Raw genomic sequence first — 19,971 nt, forward strand, 5'->3', positions numbered from 1 at the left:
AGACTGGTGGTGCCGTTTGTTTATGTGGGATGAGAACGGAACAGAATATTCATCCTTTTTCGAACAAAATAACGCGACTTATATTTCATTTTGTACATTTTACGTCCAGCAGAAGGTAGAACACAGAGATCTAAATAAAGAGGCCAAATGAAGTGTTATGTAATTACAATAACTATACAACAGGGGTCTGTAGCATAGATGCGCCATGTTTATTCCCGTACGTAACCGAGATATCGGATTTACAATATTAGTGTTTGTGGTTTATAAAAGTAATATTCTCACCACAAGTTTGTAAGTCATTGACCCACTGAGCTTTGGAAACAGCTGAAATGAGATGATGTCCCATGGTGGGGAACTTGAACTCATTTTTTTTCCCGAATCTAGAGCAGACAAAAATAAAAAAATGTCACTGGTCACATATGTATGGTAACAGGCAGTAGAGATGGGCCAGACCCTGGTTCATTTCACGCCAGAACTCTTGAACATCGCAAAAGTTTGGACCCGTAATGTAAACCCTATTGAATCTATGGGACCCGAACTTGAAAAATCAAAAGTTCACATTTTGAAGGCTTATATGCAAGTTACTGGCCATAAAAGGGGTATGGGGGCCCAGGTACTGCTCTGAGGGACATGTACCAATGCAAAAAAACTTTTTAAAAATGTTGTTTTTAAAGGAGCAGTGATTTTAATGATGCTAAGCCCTTGTACACACGGTCGGAGATTCCGACAACCAAATCCGTCGGAGTAATTCCGACGGATTAATTCCGGAAGAGGTCCGGAAGTGATGTTGCATACACACGGTCGGACTAAGTTGTCGGAAAATCCGATTGTATATAACGTGATGACGTTATTTCATTACGACGGGACTACGTTCAGGCTAGTAGCCAATAGCTTTGGTCTAGGAATTTGATCTGAGCATGCGTGGCACTTTGTCCGTCGGAGTAGGCTACACATGATCGGAGTATGTCCAATCGGAGCATTTTGTCTGAAGTTTTTACGGGCAAGTTGGAAAACTTGGTCCGTCGGATATTCCGACGTAAACAGTCTGATGCAGACCACACACAGTCGGAATATCCGACAAAACGGTCCGATAGGACAAATTCTGTCGGAATCTCCGACCGTGCGTACAAGGGCTTAGAGTGAAACAATAAAAATGAAAAATTCCTTTAAATATTGTGCCTGGGGGAGGGGTCACCTTAGCCTGCCTGTAAACTGGTGCATCTGTGCCATGTATAGAACCTGCTGCAGCAAAACTGACATTTATAAAGAAAAAAAATTACATTTAAATTGATTTTTCCTGCAAACTTTCTGTATTTAGTAAACAACGACTTGGGGAGCCAGTCTGTATGATGAGGCCACAATTTAGTGCACTCGAAACAAGATTAGAGATTTTTTGGACAAATCCTGGTGTCTCTTTGGTAGACTTGGATGAAAATAACAAAGTGTTGCACCACAGTGAGCAAGCCTTATGAGAAGAAGCCAAATTATAGTGCATTCAGGCCAATATTATTATTATTTTTTTTTAAAGTCTGGTATCTCTTTTGCAGACTTTGGATAGAAGTAACAGGTGCAGAAAAAATAGGCTTTGGGTGTTGGTAGTGCCTTCACACTGTAATCCTATAGAGCAGGGGTAGGGAACCTTGGCTCTCCAGCTGTTTTGAAACTACAAATCCCATAATGCCTCTGCCTCTGGGAGTCATGCCTGTGATTGTTAGGGTCTTGCAATGTCTCATGGGACTTGTAGTTTCAAAACAGCTTGAGAGCCGATGTTCCCTACCCCTGCTATAGAGGTACTCTTGATAAAAGCAAAATTGGCCTTGCTGTAAAAACTGTTGCTGGGGGAACATGACTGCCAATTTGTTGTTTATCAGTGTTCTCCCCTCTCTATAGGCTCATGTTACTCCCTTCCTCTACCTCATAATTAACATCAGAATCAAGTAATGTCTGTGCATCCGCAAGAAGCAAGTGGCTGATGTTGTGGTCAAATAAATCAGCTGACTCCTCCATGCATGATGCGTGAGGCTATGACAGGAGTAGCTGTGGACAAGGAGGCAGAATAAGCTGCTCTGGAGCTGCGGTGGACTACACGCTAGTGTCAGCTTGGGTCATAGAGGATGAGGAGGATGAGGATGGTGTCAAAAACCATGAAATCAGACCGAGATAGAAGTACAGTTAAATCACACTTGTTTAATAATAAAAGTAAATAGAACAAACATAGTGAAAACATAGCCAGACTTCAGGAACCGGAACGGATAGTCAGACAAGCCAAATGTCAGGGAGCCGGAGATGAGCGTAGTAAAACAGCAAGCAGGATCTGGAGCCAGAAGAGATGTTAGCCAAGCAAGTCTTTTAACAGGAATGCAGGAGATAGTCTCTGTGATGTTGACAAAGGGGAAGGCAGAGATCCTCTGGGCTGGACAGCTTAAGTTTGCAGGACTGACGAGCAGGATATCATCAACAGCTGAGTAACTGTGGAGAGATAGGAGCTGGCAATTAGCCAATAGCTGAGTGGTTAGCTTAGAGAAGGAAGGGCTCAGCCCAGCCCTGACAGATGGTTTAGTAAACCAGTCCACCACCTCCTCTACATGCTGTGGCTGGATAGCATGGGCAACATCACTAAACAGAGACAAATGTGCCCTGCCTGAGGACTGACCACGTCCACCTTTGTCTGTGGACACAGATGCTGCTGGCCCCTTATAGTGGCTTAATGTCTGCCTCTCCTTGTTGGCCTCCCAGACATGATGGGGGGGGGCTTATTACCCAAATCTAATAGAAACTGTAAATTGGGTGATTGGATGCACTTTATCGAATGAAAAGTGGTGTTTTCTGCACTTTAAATTGAGAACTGACGCTGACAGAAATGTAAAAACTATAGAAAAAATCAAAAAGGCAAACAGCCTATAGTGAGAAAAACTGTGGCTGACAATTTTAAAAAAAGGGGGCAGGCAGGGGACAACAAAAGACAAAAATTAAAACGTCACGCTCTCCACGCTTTGCATCTATTCACGATTGGAAAAGCATTCTCTGAATGGTGCTTCCTCTTGTGTTCACAACAGCAAGGTAGCAGCTCCACATGGGACCCAGAAGCATGGGGAGTAAAAGGTGAAAAAGGTGAATGTCCTTGCATGGCCTATTCACAGTCCAGACTTAAACCCCATTGAAAATCATTGGAGTGACTTGAAGACTGCAGTCCACAATTTGTCACCATAAAATTGAACTGAACTTGATCAGTTCTGTAAAGAAGAGTGGGCAAATATTGCAAAGTCTAGATGTGCAATGTTAGTAGAGACATATCCCAACAGAATAAAGGCTGGAATTAAAGCAAACGGTGGTTCAACAAAATACTGACATAAGGGGTTGATCCTTTTTCCAACTCAGTGATTCAGTTTTTGAATTACTTAAAATTATTTCTGACGTGTTGGTGTTATATCTTTCACTTGTCGCATCACCAGACAGAAAGACCAATATCAGGGATTAGAAAAAAAATGCCTCACATTGATAGATGACTGGATGACCACGAGCTCCCTCAAACTCGATGGATCCAAAACAGAGCTTCTCCTCCTCCACGCAAACCGAAATACAAAAACTAAGACCCCATGGACACCACCCACCATCCTTGGACAGACCATCTCTAAAGCCAAAAGTCTCTGAGTCATCTTCGACTCAGAGATGTCGTTGGATGCACAAATAGGATCAGTAGACAGTGTATCTCGCCATATTCTCCACCTGCTACGTAGACTCATCCCCTTCATTCCAGAAGAGGAGAAAGCAGTAGTAGTTGGAACAATCATCAATTCCGACTCGACTTCGCAAACTCCCTCTACATAGGACTACACATATACCAGATTGCATGCCTACAAGTCGTCCAAAACACGGCAGCAAGACTGGTAACAGGAAAAAAAACCCTGGGAATCCATCTCCTCATCCCCGAGGACCCTACATTGGCTGCCCGTAAAGGACCGGATCACATTCAAGACCCTCTGCCTCACCCACAAATGCACACAAGGAAACACTCCTCAATACCCATGCGAGAAAATGAAACACTACACACTCAATCGCAGTCTCCGATCAACTAACCAAAACCTCCTCCTCATCCCCAAGTCCCGCTACAAATCAAAGGGAGAACGAAGATCCACAGTCCAAGGACCATGGCTATGGAATGCTCTACCCACTAACACCCGCATGGAAGAAAACCATTGGGCCTTCAGAAAAAAACTCAAGAGCCACCTCTTCTAAGAAGCAGGACAACACAGGACGGATCAAGTGCCTTGAGGCGATTCAGTTCCCATTTTTTATCGTTATACAAGTCTTTCATTCATTCATTCATTCATGTTATAGGTTGCACTAGTAAATACAGCTGGATACAACAAAAACTGTGTCTGTCTTCATTTCGGGTTGCAAAGCAAGAAAATTTGATTATTTTAAAGTGGGGGGGGGGGGGGGGTAATTATTTTCTATACGCACTGTAGAAATACAAATCATTTGGCAGATAAAACAGCTCTTGCATACAGTATTTACAGGACCCTGTAATTCATTTTGTATTGGACTGTATTCTAACTGTACTGTCTCCCTTTCATTTTGTAAAGTGCTGAACATTTGGCCCTGTACAAATCTTGTATTATAATAACAATAATAATAATAATAATAATAACAATAATAATATTCAAATATTTAACTTGTGTACATAGCTGTTTGCCTGGAGTTCAGCTGTAAAAGTATGCCTTTTAGGCCGGGTTCACACTGCTGCGATGCGGGAACGCCGCGAATCCGCTGCGTTTTCCCGCATCGCATTACTCCCGCCGGCAGTTCACACTGCCCTATGCGGACGGCTGGGAGTGTCAATGATATGTTAATGACACCCCCAGATCCGTCCGCATATCGCAGTGCGATCTGCCGACTCGCACAGGAATCGGATCGCATGGTGTGAACCCCCATGCGATCCGATTCTGCTGCGGGACCGATGCAAATTCAGCCATACTATCTGTATGGCTGAACTCGCATCGCTACGGAGATCGGATGTGATTTGCGGTGCGAATCACATCCGGATCTCCCCCCGCAGCAGTGTGAACCCAGCCTTAAAGGCAAATTCCACATCAAAATGAGTGACAATTTACTTTACTATCTTATGGATCACGGAGTATATAGTATCTCTCACAAAGGTAAAAAAAATACTCTGTTAAGGTGCCTTGTATACTATTGTTTGGCATTTATTGCCAATGCCTTTATTATAAGAAAGGTAGATGATTTCTTTACATTATAATATAGTCTAATATTAAAAGGACATTATTGAGGCTTTTGAATTCATTTCATTGTACTTAGTAAACTCTACAGCTTTTAAATGTTTATTTAATTTTGTTGTATTTCATAACAAACATTAAATTAACAATCAAATATTTATTGTATTAAAATGGTGCTAATGAACACATAAATTAATAAAAGACGTGCAATACCTGGTGAGAAAAACAAAAATGTTTAACAACTGATAAAAAAAAAAAAACCACACATAATTATTCAAAGTAGTAACAGATGTAGTCTGTAACATTCTGTAGTCAAGGGAGCAGTGTTTTTTTTCCTTTGGTCTGTTCAGGGCTTTACAAGCTGGGAAGACGTTTCTAGAGTTTAGGGAGGGATAAATCATATGACCAGCCTGAATATACAACAGGACTTGGCCAATCCTTGGGGAGGTGTACATAGATGGTGGCTGGGGGAGTAGATAAATAGTCTTGAGCCCTGGAGAGGAGGTCTTTCCCTGTGGAGCAAATGTTTCTGACCTTGGTGGGGGGGGGGGGTGCTATTGCCACTGAGACAGCCTATGGACTGTGTTGCTGATCTGTGAGATCTCAGAGTGGCAGGGCCAGGGCTGAGACCTGGGAGTGATCTGAAGCTAGCTGAGACCTGGGAGTGATCAGAAGCTAGTTGCAGGTCTCCACCTGAGGAAGTCAGTCTGGACAAAGATTATCTGACTACCTGAAAAGTGTTCAGAGGAAGCTGGAAGCTAGCAGCGCTCCTGGGAACTTGTGAGTAGCGTCTTTGAACTGACTCCTGGTGACTGGGTACTCTTTGGGATGTAAGTGCCTGGGGCTGCCTGGACTGAGATGGCTCTCATAGGGTCTCACATACTGGCCATTCCCCTGTCCTCAGGAAGATTGTGATCTGTGAGCTTAAAGAAGAGTGCCTTCCTGTTTTGTGCAGTGTTCCTGAGATTGCACTGGATACCAATAGCCATTGTGCAGGGTAACCAGTTGCCAAAGACACCGCTAATTGCTAACCATTTTGGAGTATCTCATTCCCCAACCCATCCCGTTACATGTTCCTTTAGGCAATAAATGACAAAAAGAAACCCCTTAGACTGATTATTTGAGTGATTTGGACGATTGCTGTACGCCTGGCTGCCTCTGTACTGATTTGGGAAAAAACTGGTCTAAACTCAGCAGCCCCTGCGGGAGTTATGCTACACAAAATATCAATGTAAAAACGTGAATGTGTGTAATGCATAATACATAAAAGTGCCGTTCTGTTCATGAGAAGACAATTAATGAACATCAATAAATAAATTGTTAGCCTATTCCCAATATGTAAAGCACAAAAACACCTTCATTAACCACTTAAGCCCTGGACCAATTTGCAGCCAAAGGACCAAGCCCCTTTTTGCGATTCGGCACTGCGTCGTTTTAACTGACAATTGCGCGGTCGTGCGACATGGCTCCCAAACAAAATTGGCATCCTTTTTTTTCCACAAATAGAGCTTTCTTTTGGTGGTATTTGATCACTGCTGCGGTTTTTATTTTTTGCACTATAAACAAAAATAGAGCGACAATTTTGAAAAAAATTCAATATTTTTTACTCTTTGCTATAATAAATATCCCCAAAAAATATATAAAAAAATGTTTTTCCTCACTTTAGGCTGATACGTATTCTTCTACATATTTTTAGTAAAAAAAAATCGAAATGAGCGATTATTGATTGGTTTGCGCAAAAGTTATAGCGTTTACAAAATAAGGCATAGTTTTATAGCATTTTTATTATTTTTTTTTTTACTAGTAATGGCAGTGATCAGCGATTTTTATTGTGACTGTGACATTATGGCAGACACATCGGACATTTTTGACACATTTTTGGAACCATTGTCATTTATACAGCAATCAGTGCTATTTAAATGCACTGATTCCATGTGTTTTTTTATTGTAGGGGGGGGGGCGTGGCCTGGCATGTGACATCACTGATCGTCCTTCCCTGTAAAAGGGAACAGACGATCGGTGACAGCCACACAGGGAAGCACGGGGAGAGGTTTGTTTACACAGACCTCTCCTCGTTCTTCAGCTCTGTGACCTGATCGTCGATGGTGTCCCGCGATTGGGTCACAGAGCTGAAGAACGAGGAGAGGTCTGTGTAAACAAACCTCTCCCCGTGCTTCCCTGTGTGGCTGTCACCGATCGTCTGTTCCCTTTTATAGGCGGTCACGGAGCACAGGACCAGCACGCTCCCGACCCACGGCTGGCCACTTAAAAAGCAACGTACAGGTACGTGCTTGTGCCCAGCCATTCTGCCGACGTATATCGGCGTGAGGAGGTCCTTAAGTGGTTAACCAGGTTGCCAGGGGAGCAAAGGGGGCTTGCAGAATAATTATTACGAGAGGGGCAGGGCTTTGAGCTATTCTTCTGTCGGGTATTGTTGAGGCGCTTTAAGAGCATCAGTGAACTTAATGCCAGTCCCAGTTAACCTGCATGCAGTATAGGTACAGTATAGGTAAGATATAGTCTCAGGACAGGTGCAAGGTAGTTGTGGTTCAGAAAGAGTAAAGGTTCAGTATTATGCAGTATAGGGTTGGTATATGTGCGGTATATAGTGCAGCATGGGATTGGAAACAGTATGTGAATGGATTGGATACACTGGGTGTTCTGCTGTCAATGGCTCAGTCCCTGCTAGCAGCAATGGGCTAATAGTTCTTTCACCAGTCTCCAGGATCGCGGGGAGCTCTCGCTGTAGAAGGCGAGCCCTTGTGGTCTTTCCCCGGAAGCAGTGGGAAGGAGAGGAGGAGTGGATGCTCCAGTCTCCCCATGGAAGTGGTGCATGTGCTGTTATGTGTGAGGAGGTGTGCTGTCCCCAGGTTTCCTCACTCCCAGTCTCAGGCTCGGATCTCCAATAGTATGGTCTTCCGCTGGCAGGCGAATATCCAGACAGAGGTGCTCTCCCTCTAACTTTTGATGCCAAGAGTAAGAACTTTCTGTAATGTAAGGGGTCTATTCATCCCATTACATGGCTGGTGTCTCAAACTACAACTCCCAGGATTCTCAGCACTCTGCATAAAATTGTATGGTCTTGCTTAGCTTTAGCTCTCCCCCTGCTGAATGGAGAAGAATGGTATAGCATAATATCAGCATCTCATTAGAGGGAGAGAAGAATAAAAGGCAACGTCTCCTTTTAGGCCCCTTTGACACTGGGGCGGTTTTCAGGCGCTACACCGCTAAAAATAGCGCCTAAAAAAAATGGCCACCTTTCACTCCAGTGTGAAAGCCGTAGGGCTTTCACATTGGAGCGGTGCACTAGCAGGACGTTGAAAAAAGTCCTGCTATCCGCATCTTTGGAGCGGTGAAAGCAGCGGCGTATTGCGGCAGGCTTTGCAGGCGGTTTTAACCCTTTTCCGGCTGCTAGCGGTGGTTAAAACCACCCCGCTAGCGCCCGCAGACCGCCGTTAAAATGACGCCAACACTTTACCGCCAACGCCCGCACCGCCCCAGTGTGAAAGGGGCCTTGCATTTTGCTGTAGCCCAGCACCTGGCTACACAGCTACATATATTACAGCTCTGTATTTAGATATTTGCCTGGAGATCATATATAAGTCACCCGAAGAAACCTGCAATTCAGAGTATCTTCTGCTGTGAAAGATCTTTTGTACAAAAAGTCCAGGTTGTTTAAGAGGCCACTTGAGCCTGCTGCAAGATGCTGTGGGTTCACTGCCAGCACATGTGTATTGCTGCTGAGCCCAGTTGGCTCCTGTTGCTAATCTTCCCTCTTGCAGTCTGAGGCTTACAAAAAGTTGAAAAGCAAGACAGCCTAAGACACGTATATGAGCTGCGTCTATTATCTTTTTATGGAACACAAAACTGCATTAATTGGTGTTTATTTATCTGCTAGAAGATCAGCTTCAAGTTATGTGCAGCTTTTATATTTTGCTTTCCTTAGCACTAATTTAAAAGGATTTGATCAAATGACATTAGTTGGCATTCCTTCCTTGCGGAAAACTTTGATCTGTTGTTTTTAAATAAGTTATTTACATAAATGCATTGCTTATCTCCAAAATGCAGCAGTACAAAATGCAGCAGTGCTTTATACATTTAATTATCCAGTGGTCTCAAAACTGAAGTCCTTTGCTTGCCTTTATCTGGCTCTTGGGACACTATTCCTCCCACTGACATTAATGATGGGGCACTATTCCTCCCACTGACATCAATGATGGGGCACTATTCCTCCCATTGACACCAATGATGGGGCACTATTCCTCCCACTGACACCAATGGTGGGGCACTATTCCTCCCACTGACACCAATGGTGGGGCACTATTCCTCCCACTGACACCAATGGTGGGGCACTATTCCTCCCACTGACATCAATGATGGGGCACTATTCCTCCCACTGACACCAATGGTGGGGCACAATTCCTCCCACTGACACCAATGGTGGGGCACTATTCCTCCCACTGACACCAATGATGGGGTACTATTCCTCCCATTGATACCAATAATGGGGCACTATTCCTCCCATTGACACCAATGATGGGGCACATTTCCTCCCACTAACATCAATGACGGGGCACTAATCCTCCCATTGACACCACTGATGGGGCACTATTCCTCCCACTGACACCAATGCTGGGGCACTATTCCTCCCACTGACACCAATGATGGGGCACTATTCCTCCCATTGACACCAATGATGGGGCACTATTCCTCCCACTGACACCAATGGTGGGACACTATTCCTCCCACTGACACCAATGGTGGGGCACTATTCCTCCCACTGACACCAATGGTGGGGCACTATTCCTCCCACTGACATCAATGATGGGGCACTATTCCTCCCACTGACACCAATGGTGGGGCACAATTCCTCCCACTGACACCAATGGTGGGGCACTATTCCTCCCACTGACACCAATTATGGGGTACTATTCCTCCCATTGATACCAATAATGGGGCACTATTCCTCCGATTGTACCAATGATGGGGCACTATTCCTTCCACTGATACCAATGATGGGCACTATTCCTTCCACTGATACCAATGACGGGGCACTATTCCTCCCACTGATACCAATGACGGGGCACTATTCCTCCCACTGATACCAATTATGGGGCGCTATTCCTCCCACTGATATAAACAATGGAATACTATTCCTTCCACTTATTCCAATGATGGGGCACTTGTCCTCCCACTGACATAAATGATGGAATACTATTCCTTCCACTTATGCCAATTATGGGGCACTATTCGTTCCACTAATAACAATGATGGGGCACTATTCCTTCAACTAAAACCAATGACAAGGCACTATTCTTCCCACTAATACCAATGATGGGGCACTATTCCTCCAACTAAATCCATTGATGATGCACTATTTCTCCCACTAATACCAATGATGGGGCTGGAAAGGTAAGACACCACTCCAGGTGTAAACGTGTTATACCCATGTATTCTGTCCACAGTCAGAGGTGCTCACTTAGCTTGCCTCTATGATGCAAAGTATGAAACGTAGAATGGCTGCACACTCCATTGAAATGCCACATCATTTATTGAAAAGCGCAAAAAATCAGGATATAAACATTACAGCACAAGGGCACAGACAGATAGGAGGGTTGATGCCCAATGATGAGGCACTATTCTCCCAACTGATATCAATGATGGGGCTGATATCTCTTCCACTGGCACCAAGAATGGGACACTATTCTTCCCGCTAATACCAATGATAAAGCACTATTACTCCTTCTATTAACCCCAGGGGTCATGTCATTTTACTCCCACTTACCACCAAGCCTGAGAAATTGTTCACTGCCGCTGATGCTGAAGCATTTTCTACTACCACTGGCCATAGTACAACCCCCCCCCCCCCCCCCTTAAAATCTAAAGGACAGTAAACTGGCTTTGCTTGAGAAGTTTGCAGACCCGTGTAATAATCCATTGATCGATTATAAGAATCCAAGGGTTAATTGTAATATTCTGCATTCTTCTACTTATTTTGGCAGTAAATTAGTATCAGTATTAGTGTTTTTGAAATAAAAATACTTATATTTAAAATGATAAATACTTATAAGCATAAACATGTTTTACATGTGATTAACTCCTTTCAGTGCTTTTGCTTGGGCACTTTTTAAGTAACTGTCGGGGCTGGGTTCAGCCCTTCCTTCTCTGAGCTGGCTGCTCAGCTGTCGGCTAATTGCCAGCTCTTATCTCTCCACAGTGACTAACCTGTTGATGATATCCTGCTCGTCAGTCCTACCTACTTAAGCCGTCCAGCCCAGATGATCTCTGCATTCGCCTTGGTCACATCTCCCGATACTGCTTGCTGTTCTACTGCGCTCATCTCTGGCCCCCTGGCGTTTTGGCTTGTCTGACTATCTGTTCTGGTTCCTGAACTCTGGCTATGTTTTGACCATGTTTACTCTTATAACCTTTTTTTATTATTATTAAACAAGTGAGATTTAACTGTACTTCTGTCTCGGTCTAATTCATGCTTTCTGACAATAGGCAAAGGCCATGAATTCAGAAGATGCAATCAATCCACTTGATGGTAATATTTTTTCCAGATTGGATGAGCAGGATCACCGCATGGATCAGTTCGCCATAGCATTACAAACGTTCCTGAGTCATACCGCTCACCTGGAATCTCCCACTGTGGCTACTCCGGTACAACCTGTTTTACAGGCCGTCCCTGCTGCTGCTCCAGTCTCTGTGCAGGCACCTGCCTCAAGTATTACCTCTATAAGAGGTACTGTATGTCTGGTTACGCTCCGCTTCCCCAGTGATTTGGGGGCGATCCAGTCCAATGCAGAGGGTTTCTCAACAAGGTTTGAGGTAAATCAGTTTGCATTGTGCACTATACAAATTATTCATTCATATTTTGAGATGCTGCCCCAGGTGTTTCCCAGAAGCAAAGTAGGTTTTATGATATCTTTGCTTTCTGAGAGAGCCTTGGCCTGGGCAAACCCTCTATGGAAGACACAAAAAGCTGTTGTCTTGAGTTACCCTGAGTTTGTGGCTTCCTTTAAAAGGGTATTTGACGTTCCCGCACACTCCGCTTCTGCTGCCAAGTGCCTCATGTCCATCAAACAGGGTACGAGAACTGTTGCCGATTACGCCATTGAATTCCGTACTCTGGCAGCAGAGGTTGCTTGGAACAATGAGGCCCATGTGGCTGCTTTTTCTCATGGTCTCTCGGATACCATCAAGGATGAGAGAGCAGCCTGAGATATACCCACTGAGCTGGAGAAGTTGATCACGTTTGCCATCCCCATTGACTCCAGACTCAGAGAAAGACTCTCTTTTAATTGTCCTGTATATTTGTCTCTGAGCTTTGCAGTTCCACCCTTGCCTCACTGGCACCGAATTGGTCAGTGAAGATGAACCCATGCACTTGGGCTTTACGCCCGATGAGAGAACCTTTAGGAGGAGGCAGTGATTTGCACGAATTCCATCGTGAGCAGGTAAAATTCCTGAGTTATGTCATTTCCACTGCTGGTTTTTCGATGGACTCAGAGAAACTTTCATTAGTCCTACAGTGGCCACAATCCATGGGTTTATGTCCTCTACACCATTTTCTTGGCTTTGCCGACTATTATCAGAAGTTTATTCATAACTTCTCGTCTCTGGTCAAGCCCCTGACTGATATGACCAGAAAGGACAGTCACCCACAGTGTTGGTCTCCGAAGTCCATTAAGGCCTTTGAGACTCTCAAGGCTGCCTTTGTTTCTGCTCCTGTGTTGGCACATCCTGATCTTACGTTACCTTTTATCCTTGAGGTTGATGCTTCTGAGACTGGAGTTGGCACCCTTCTGTCTCAGTGTCCTACCTCTGAGAGAGCTATGCATTCTTGTGGCTACTTTTCCAAGAAATTGTCACCTGCGGATTGTGTAATTACGAGATTGGTGACAGAGAGCTGTTGGCGATCATTTTAGCCCTGAAAGAATGGAGACATCTCCTCGAAAGTACCACTGTGCCGGTTCTCATTCTTACTGACCATAAGAATCTCACATTCTTGTCTGAGGCTAAACACCTCTCTCCCAGAAGGGCGCAATGGGCTCTTTTCTTGTCTTGTTTCAATTACATTGTCTCATTCTTACCCGATACTAAGAATGTAAGGGCTGACGCTTTGTCATGACAATTTTCCTCCACTTCCAAGATGGAGCAGTTCCCGGTTCCTGTGATTCCTCCTGATCATATTCTAGCTACGGTTCACACCAGTCCCATTTCTCCTTTGTGTGACAAAATTCTTGCTGTTCAGGTCCATGCTCCTCCTGAGAAATCTTGTGATCGCTGCTTTGTCCCAAAGAGTTTCCGTACTGCCGTGCTCCAGACTTACCATTCTCCCAAGGCTGCTGGCCACCCTGGGAAGAATCAACTCTTTTGGGCCATTTCCCAACAATTCTGGTTGCCTAGTCTATGTGCTGATGTAACTGCCTTCGTAGCTGCCTGTTCCATGTGTGCTCAGAGTAAGGCTCCACAACACCTTCCAGTGGGCCTCCTACAACCCATACCCATTGGAGAGAGGCCCAGGACCCACCTGTCTATGGATTTCATTGTGGAGTAACGCAACACAGTTATATATGGTGGTTGACTGGTTCTTAAAAATGTCTCATTGTATTCCACTTAAGAAGTTCCCCCCTTCAAGGAACTGGCTTCCATTTTTGCTCGGGAGATCTTTTGCTTACATGGGCTACCCAAGGTGATTGTCTTGGACAGGGGTAGTCAGTTTGTGTCCTGTTTATAGTGAGTCTTTTGGGCACAGTTGGGAATTCAGCTTGCTCAGCTCTCCTCTGCGTATTACCTGCAGTCTAATGGGGCCGCAGAACGAGTCGATCAGTCCTTGGAGCAATTCCTACATTGCTATATTTCTGACCATCATAATGACCGGCCAGACCTCTTATCGCAGGTGGAGTTTGCACACAATAATGCCTTGAATTCTGCTTCCCGATTGTCCCCGGTTATAGCAAACTATGGTTTCTAACCTGCCATGTTGCCTGACTCATTTGTTCCCGCATTAAAGGGATAGAGGAGCATCTCCAGTCTTCGTTCCACTTGGACACAAGTCTGGGAGGCTTTGCGACATGCTAATGACAGATACAGACTCCATGCTGACCGCAGACACCTGCCAGCTCCTTCCTACTAGGTTGGGAACAGGGTCTGGCTGTCATCTCGCAACCTCCGACTCTGTGTTCCCTCTCTGAAGTTCAAACCTTGGTTTATTGGGCCTTTCCATATTCTTTGCAGGATTAACTCAGTGGCTTATGCATTAGACCATCCTTCTAATATGCGTATCTCAAATGTATTTCATGTATCCTTATTAAAACCTTTGGTCTGCAATTGCTTTACCACCTCAGTCCATTGTTGACTCCTGTAGGTTCCGTGGGCGTATAACGTTCTTGGGTCTCATCCTTGGACGTACAAGCCCCTGTCCTCCTCTGTAATTTCCATAGATGTTTTCCCCTCAAGCCTGGTGGTCTTCTGAGGGGGAGGGGTCATTGAGGAGGGGGTACTGTCAGGGCTGTGCTCAGCCCTTCCTTCTCTGAACTGGTCACTCAGCTATCGGCTAATTGCCAGCTCCTATCTCTCCACAGTGACTCACCTGTTTATGATATCCTGCTCATCAGTCCTGCCTACTTAAGCCGCCCAGCCCAAATGATCTCTGCCTTCGCCTTGGTCACATCTCTAGAGAAACTCTCCTGTGTTCCTCTTAAAGACTTGCTTGGCTGACATTCCTTCGGGCTCAAGATCCTGCTTGCTGTTCTACTACACTCATCTCTGGCTCCCTGACATTTTGGCTTGTCTGACTATCCGTTCTTGTTCCTGGTTTTGACTACGTTTACTCTGTTTACCTTTTTTTATTATTATTAAACAAGTGAGATTTAACTGTACTTCGTCTCAGTCTGATTCATGACAGTAACTGAATAAATGTACTGGATAAATTATACTTAAAGCGGAGGTCCACCCTAAAGTGGACCTTCCACTCATTGGAATCCTCCCCCCCCTCCGGCGCCACAATTGGCACCTTTCAGGGGGGAGGGGGGTGCAGGTACCTGTACAGTACAGGTATCTGCACCCACTTCCGAGATAGCTCTCTGCGGAAAGGGGCGTAGATTACGCCCCTTTCCGAAGGTCCCCTGCTGCTTGCTGGGAAACACACAGATCCCAGAGGCAGCGGGTCCATCCTTATTGCGCAGCGCGACTCGCGCATACGCAGTAGGGAACCGGAAATGAAGCCGAAAGGCTCCACTTCCTGATTCCCATACCCAGGATAGCGGCGGCAGCACCCGAGAGATGATCGAGAGATCGGCTTCGGGTGCCGACATCGCGGGCGAGCTGGACAGGTAAGTGTCACTATTTTAAAAGTCAGCAGCTGCAGTATTTGTAGCTGCTGGCTTTTAAAAAAAAAAAAACGCGGACTCCCGGCGGACTCCCTCTTTAAACCTGCCATCAATGTTATATGATAGTTAGAGAGGGGAAATGTTGGATCTACGGAATCTGCTGGGGACGCTGAGATCTAGATCATGACCTAAGCACACGCTGTACCTCTGACTCAGTTTCAATCATAAAATGTTAATCTTATCTCTGGGTTTAAACAGGTCATTAAATGTTCAGGTCCTGATGAAGGGGGCCCTGTAGAACACCTGACGCATGGTGTCTATCCTAAAGAGGTTTCTGACAATTTATTCTGTGCTGCGAATAATCAAAGATTTACACTCTCTCAATATTTTACGCATCTCACTACCCTTTGCATAGAAGAATAGGTGTTACCAGGAGCTGATCAATTTCCTTTTCCTTAAGAGAGAGGTAGGCCAGGGGGCAGATTTAAGTTTAAAGAAACATTGATGCTGACGAATGCCCTTTCTGCATTTCACAATAAAATGGCGATAAGGGCACCCACAAAAAAATGGGGAAAAAAAAAAACACAGATACAAAATAAATATTTAAACAATCCAACCAATATAAAATAAAGGGACTTTAAATATAGCCCACAAGATGTAATACAGAGGTATAGAAAAGTACAAATAATTATTATGCCAATTTAACAACAAATGAAGGTGAAACACACCCACTGTATATAAAAACAATCGCAGAAGATTATAATTATAGTGCCATAACAAATGGTTGTTTTTTTACGCGTTTCGCAGGGATAGCTTGCTCAGTACATGGCGCCTATCTTTGTAAATGCTAAAAAAAATATAGAAACGCTATAATTATAATCTTTTGTATTTGTTTTTATATATATTGGGTGTTTTTCACCTCCATTTGTTTATACGTTGGCATAATAAATATTTGTACTTTTCTATACCTGTGTATTTAGTGTTGTGGCCTCCTGAGGGCTATATTTAAAGTTCCATTTTGTTTATATTGGTTGTGTTATTCATTACATTCTCAGGACACTTTATCAAGTTTATTTAAAGTGGTTTTAAAGCCCCAAGATTTTTTTTTACCTAAATGCATTCTATGCATTAAAATATAAAAACCTTCTGTACTGCAGGAGCCCCCCAGCAACCTGAGCCTGATCCAATCCAGCAACGTGCATGAGAGCATCGGCTCTCACTGTTGTCTTCCTCCTCATTGGGCAGATTGATAGCAGCACCAGCCATTGGTTCCCACTGCTGTCAATCAAATGCTGACGAGGGAGCAGGGGGGCGGGGCCGAGTGGCCCAGGAGCGAGTATGCATAGGCGCCCCCATGGGGGCACTCACCAAAGAAGAGGGGGGAGGGCCGGTGGGGGACTCCAGAAAAGGAGGATCAGGGCTGCTCTGTGCAAACCATTACACAGTATGTAAGTATGACATGTTTGTTGTTTAAATAAATAAAAAAAGTTTTATTTAATGTTGATTTAAGCTTTAAATTCTACCCCCAACTCCATAACGCAAATATACAAGCTAAACTATCTTCTAAATACCCCCCCCCCCCCCCAAAAAAAAGAAAAAAAAAAATAAGACAACTAGATCTTCCAAGCAAATTTCACCTAGGCAGCTCAATGAGCAAAACTGAACAAATTTCTAACAGTGAATGTGGTTTTCATTTGGGAAAATCAATTCGCTCCAAAATTGAATGTTGAAAGCAAATGCAAGAAAGTACTTTCAAGCGATATTCGTCAAGGAATGAAATTTACTGGGAATTTTCATACAAATACTCATGAATGTTTATACCAGTGTTCATTTGAAAACCTACCAGTAGGGATGAGCTTGATGTTCAGGTCGAAAATACAATCGAGGTTGGAATTCGAGCGCTGCGGAATGCCCCATAATGCACTGTGAGATTGCAGTGCATTGCTGTATAATGATTGGCCAAAGCATGCACTTGACCTGCATGGTTTGGCCAATCCTAGCACCCTCTGCTAAGAGAGACACAATTGGCCAAAGGCAGGGTGCATATATATATATATATATATATATATATATATATATATATATATACAGTGGTGTGAAAAAGTGTTTGCCCCCTTCCTCATTTCCTGTTCCTTTGCATGTTTGTCACACTTAAGTGTTTCGGAACATCAAACCAATTTAAACAATAGTCAAGGACAACACAAGTAAACACAAAATGCAATTTGTAAATGAACGTCTTTATTATTAAAGGTGAAAAAAAATCCAAACCATCATGGCCCTGTTTGAAAAAGTGATTGCCCCCCTTGTTAAAACATACTATAACTGTGGTTGTCCACACCTGAGTTCAATTTCTCTAGCCACACCCAGGCCTGATTATTGCCACACCTGTTCACAATCAAGGCATCACTTAAATAGGAGCTGCTTGACACAGTAAGGTCCACCAGAAGATCCTTAAAAGCTACACATCATGCCGAGACCCAAAGAAATTCAGGAACAATTGAGAAAGAAAGTAATTGAGATCTATCAGTCTGGAAAGGGTTATAAAGCCATTTCCAAAGCTTTGGGAATCCAGCAAACCACAGTGAGAGCCATTATCCACAAATGGCGAAGACATGGAACAGTGGTGAACCTTCCCAGAAGTGGCCGGCCGCCCAAAATTACCCCAAGAGCGCAGCGACGACTCATCCAAGAGGTCACAAAAGACCCCACAACAACGTCCAAGGAACTGCAGGCCTCACTTGCCTCAGTTAAGGTCAGCGTTCATGCCTCCACCATCAGGAAAAGACTGGGCAAAAATGGCCTGCATGGCAGAGTTCCAAGGAGAAAACCACTGCTGAGCAAAAAGAACATCAAAGCTCTTCTCAATTTCTCCACAACACATCTTGATGATCCCCAAGACTTTTGGGACAACATTCTGTGGACCTATGAGACAAAAGTGGAACTCTTTGGAAGGTGTGTGTCCAAGTATATCTGGCGTAGAAGGAACACTGCATTTCATAAAAAGAACATTATACCAACAGTAAAATATGGTGGTGGTAGTGTGATGGTCTGGGGCTGTTTTGCTGCTTCAGGACCTGGAAGACTTGCCATGATAAAAGGAACTATGAATTCTGCTGTCTACCAAGAGATCCTGAAGGAGAATGTCCGACCATCTGTTCGTGTACTCAAGCTGAAACGAACTTGGGTTCTGCAGCAGGACAATGATCCTAAACACACCAGCAAGTCCACCACCGAATGGCTGAAGAAAAACAAAATGAAGACTTTGGAGTGGCCTAGCCAAAGTCCTGACCTGAATCCTATTGAGATGTTGTGGTATGACCTTAAAAAGGCCGTTCATGCTCGAAAACCCTCTAATGTAACTGAATTAGGACAATTCTGCAAAGATGAGTGGGCCAAAATTCCTCCAGGACGCTGTAAAAGCCTCATTGCACGTTATCGCAAACGCTTGGTTGCAGTTGTTGCTGCTAAGGGTGGCCCAACCAGTTATTAGGTTTAGGGGGCAATCACTTTTTCACAAAGGGCCATGATGGTTTGGATTTTTTTTTCACCTTTAATAATAAACACCTTCATTTACATGTTCCGAAACACTTAAGTGTGACAAATATGCAGAGGAACAGGAAATGAGGAAGAGGGCAAACACTTTTTCACACCACTGTACTCTGCATCCAGTGTAGCCTATAGCTACAGTGCATTCTGTGGTGTACTGTTTCTAATATACTTCAGGCAGTATATTAATATATATATATATATATATATATATATATATATATGTATATATATACACTGCGTATAATACGTGTATATATACACTGTGTATAATACACAGTGTATTTATATATATATATATATATATATATATATATATATATATATATATATATATATATATATACACACATATACTCTGCATCTAGTGCTGTGTAGCCTATATCTACAGTGCATTTATCGACAGTGCATTCCATGGTGTACTGTTTCTAATATACTTCAGGCGGTGTACACAGTATCTAATACAGTGTGTACAGTGTCTACTACACTTCTAGTGGTGTACACAGTAGAAAATACAGTGCAGCCATAGTACAGTTTCTACTACGATGTGAGTATGGCACCAGGACAGGGTCAGGAGGGCTTGGCTTCTTTTTGCCATGCCAGTGGCTACTTATCAAGGATGCATGCACTGTCCTGCCACTATTTGAGGAGGTCACGAGGATGATGAGCATCGACAATGTATGCATCAGTGACACTGTCCCTCTTGTCTTCCTGTTGGAGCACACGCTTCATGGAATAATGGACAGGGCACTTGAGGCAGAACAGCGAGAGGAAGAGGAGGATTTCCTTACCTCTCAAGGCACCCTTTGTCCAAATAGTATTCCTGTGGGCCTGTCAAACACACAGGAAGA

This window comes from Lithobates pipiens, unplaced genomic scaffold, assembly GCF_037356315.1.
Source record: "Lithobates pipiens isolate NorthernLeopardFrog02 unplaced genomic scaffold, aLitPip1_a1.2 Scaffold_18, whole genome shotgun sequence".
Classification (NCBI taxonomy): Eukaryota; Metazoa; Chordata; class Amphibia; order Anura; family Ranidae; genus Lithobates; species Lithobates pipiens.